The sequence below is a fragment of the Pteropus alecto genome, unplaced genomic scaffold (genome assembly GCF_000325575.1).
Source record: "Pteropus alecto unplaced genomic scaffold, ASM32557v1 scaffold20, whole genome shotgun sequence".
NCBI lineage: Eukaryota > Metazoa > Chordata > Mammalia > Chiroptera > Pteropodidae > Pteropus > Pteropus alecto.
The window spans coordinates 18,982,301-18,985,889 of NW_006436298.1; the positions used below are offsets into that span (position 1 = coordinate 18,982,301).

At 34.3% G+C, this 3,589-nt stretch overlaps 1 pseudogene; it reads left to right on the plus strand.

Moving 5' to 3' along the window:
- Window positions 1-1,393: 1,393 nt before the first annotated feature.
- Window positions 1,394-1,511, plus strand: LOC112480784 (annotated as a pseudogene).
- Window positions 1,512-3,589: the final 2,078 nt, after the last annotated feature.

Genomic DNA, 3,589 nt, shown 5'->3' on the forward strand with positions numbered 1-3,589 from the left:
GTTCACAGTTCTCATTACATAATATGTGATAATAAATGCCAACTTTATTATATATTAAAATTCTATTAAAGTCATATATAGATATCAGAATGTTTCTAATTTTTCTAGGTTTTAAATTATGTTCCATTGATCTGCTTACATTCCTGCATTGACCCTCTCTGTGTTAATCATTGTAGACTTGCCAAATTATCAAGTACTATTTGGAGTATTCTTCCTCCTTAATACTTTTTTTAAAAAATTATCTTATTGCGTGCTTATTCTTGCATATAAATTAGAATATCCTAAAAATACTTTTGATATTTTAATTGAAATTTAATTAGATTTAGAAATTAACTCAAAATAATTTCAATCTCCGTCATCAAGGACAGTGCTTGAAACAGCAAAATTTAAATAAATAATAAATAATTGCTTAATTTAAGCAGACCACTGCATTTTGGTTTCCGTTTATACAGTTATGTTAGGTCTGTCCCTTGCAGGGATATAAAGTATATATCCATATGTACATGTCTTTATTTATATTTATTTTTACATCTATATCAATAGAAACTGTATAAGATTAAGGTAATTAATCAAGTGGTTTGCTACTGATCACCAAGGCAAAGGCCAAATTCTTTTGTTATTACTGCACTCTTTCTATAATAAAAAAATTAAATTAACCCCACTAACTCAGATTTGGATGAACAATATTCTTGGTGAAGTAGGCAGAACTCTCAGCCTCCAAAATTTCTACTCCCTGGCATCCACACACCCTCTCCCAGGTAATTAATCAAACAACTACCTTAGGTCCTGCTATAAAGAGCTTTTGCAATTGCAATTAAGTCCCAAATCAGTTGACTCTAAGAAAAATTATTCAGAGTAGACCTGACCTAATCAGCTGAGCCCTTAAAAAGGGACAGAACTTTACCTAAAAAAAAAAAAGAAATTTAAAATGTGAAAGAGATTTGACATGAAGATGATTTTCCATTGCTGGTTCGAAGAAGCCACATGCAAAAAATGTGGGGGGCTCTAGGAGCTGAAAGCAGCTCTCAGCTGATAGCCAGCAAGGGAGTGGAATCTTCAGTTCTATAACCACAAGGAACTTAATTCTGCCACAACTGTGTGTGAGCTTGGAGAACACAGCCCCCAGATAACCTAATTTTAGGCTTATGAGACCCTGAGCAGACACCTCAGTCTTGCTGTGCCAGACTTTTGACTTCTGTGAGCTAAAATATGAATGTTAATTAAGTAAGTCTGTGGTCATTTGTTATGCAACAACACAAAACTAATATGCTTGAAATGCAACTTAAATCATACTTTATTTTTATCCCAGATCTGTAAATATTAATGTAACTTCAATCCACAGATAATTTCCTTGCCTTCCGGTCAGAACTGGGTACATCAAGAATCACTGTCAGTCTACAGTTATGCCACCCCGAACGAGCCTGATTCCATCTGATCTCAGAAGCTAAGCAGGGTTGGCCTGGTTAGTACTTGGATGGGAGACCACCTAGGGAGATCAGGTGCTGTAGGCATTAAAAAAAAATAAAATAAAATAAGGGATTGTAAGCTGACAAGTTCCTTGCAATCTGTGAGGTCAACCAAGGGTTGCCTCGCCTAAAAAAAAAAAAAAAAAAAGAATCACTAGCAATTGTACACTTGAACTCTGTTTGACTGTATTAACCAATGTCACCCCAAAAATTTTAATAAAATACAAACAAGCAATATAGAATATTTGCAGTAAGGAAAATAACACTAGGCTAGAAAGGATTCAGTAGTCATATTGCCATTACAATAACAGTATGTGTCAATAGTATCCATCATATTCTAATGTCTTCAATAATAAAAAACATTTGATTGATTTTTAAAATTTCTGAGTGTTCAGCACCTAGCCACGGCCTTGTTAAATGTTTTTGAAGTTATCACTTATCTGCATTCTCTACACTACCATGGTCTACCTAGTCCCCTAATGTAATTTAGAGAACACACACTGGTGAACTGTAAGTCACATTTTGTATAAAATGTGTTTCTAGAATAGTGACCTCTCAGCAACTCCTTAGGCCCTCCAAACAAGTGATTGACAAAAGCCACTATTCAGGAATGCTTTCATGCGCATTACACATTAGAAGTAAGGAACAATACATGGAAACAGTAGTAGAGTTCATTTATATTCAAAGAATAAAAGTGTTTTTAAGGTTTCATTTTAGTCAAATGATTTGTCTTCCTATACGAGAAAATGCAGAGGCAGATATACTGATACATAAGCTATCGCAGAATCAGTGAGTAAAGCTGATCTATTCTATTGAATAGAGAAGTATCTCTTATGCATAAACACACTGCATGTGCATGCACATGTGGCAGCTCAACAAAACCTAGATGAAAAACAAGATGATCACGAAAAACTTGGGCATGTAAGGGCATTATTTCCTTTATACAAAGCATGCTTCATTCTTTTGGAACTCTAAAAAATGAAGCCATCTCTTTAATTGGCTTAGTTGTGTTTCAAACAAGGTTATTTTCTATAGTGGCAAATTCATGCTTTCTCCCTTGGTACAGTAGTTCTGAAAATAAAAGAACTTTCTTTAGCTAACATCCATTCTATCAGTAAAGAACAGTGTAGCTTCAAGTCAATGACCTTAACCTCTCTTCTTCATTTGCTGTCCTTTTATGGGGATTAGTGGCTCACCGAGTTGAGTCTCTATAGTAGCTTATCACCTCTGACAATGGAAAATCAGGGCTTAGAATCTTCTTTTGAAAGGATGAACACAAATTTCATCTTTATGGAGCAAGTTTAGGATGCTGGTACAGCCTGATATGTATAAGGAGTCTCTTAACACTCTGTACCCCTTCATGCAAGCTCCTGGGATAAAAAATGACTTTGCTCTGGCTCTCAACTAAATTGAAACTATAGGATCTAGCCTGATAACCAGCACCAGACCAACCAAAGAAATGTCTTGTTGCATGCAGACTAGCCTTATAGGCATTTCAGCAATGTAGGTCAAAGGAGGAAGAAGCAATCCCATTGCTATACTATAAATTTTTTCTCTTCTGTCAAGGAAAAGAATAGGGCCCTACCCAAATCCTCTTCAAATGTATCCCAATCAATACTAAATCATGATATTCATGTGAACTTAAAATACAACTCTGGAGCTACCCTAAACATAATTTATTTTAAAAACTTATTATAATGTCTTCTACTATATATTTGAATAAATGGTAAAAGGAAGCAAAATTGGACTAGAAATTTTTTTTTATTTCCCTACTTTTTAAATCTAAATTTAATCTAAATCAGAGTCACATTGACATGGGTTTGAGTTCAAATGAAAATTGAAAAACATTCTCTATATTAAATGCTAGTTGATTTAAAAAACAAAACAGAAGTCAGAAAAGGTCTGATTTTCTTTCTTTTAAAAATCCTTGATGAAAGATGGTTAGAGTGATGTGCAGCCAAGGTAATGACAGAGGTAACAAAGGGATTTCTTGTTGTTACTTTGAAAATCTACCACTGAGCATTGTAAACTTAAAGAGGCTAGGAGAGCTTCACAAGGCACTAATAGAGATCCAGAAAAGTTGTTTGAGATTCAAGTTTGGTTTTTTTTTTTTTAAGTCTGGT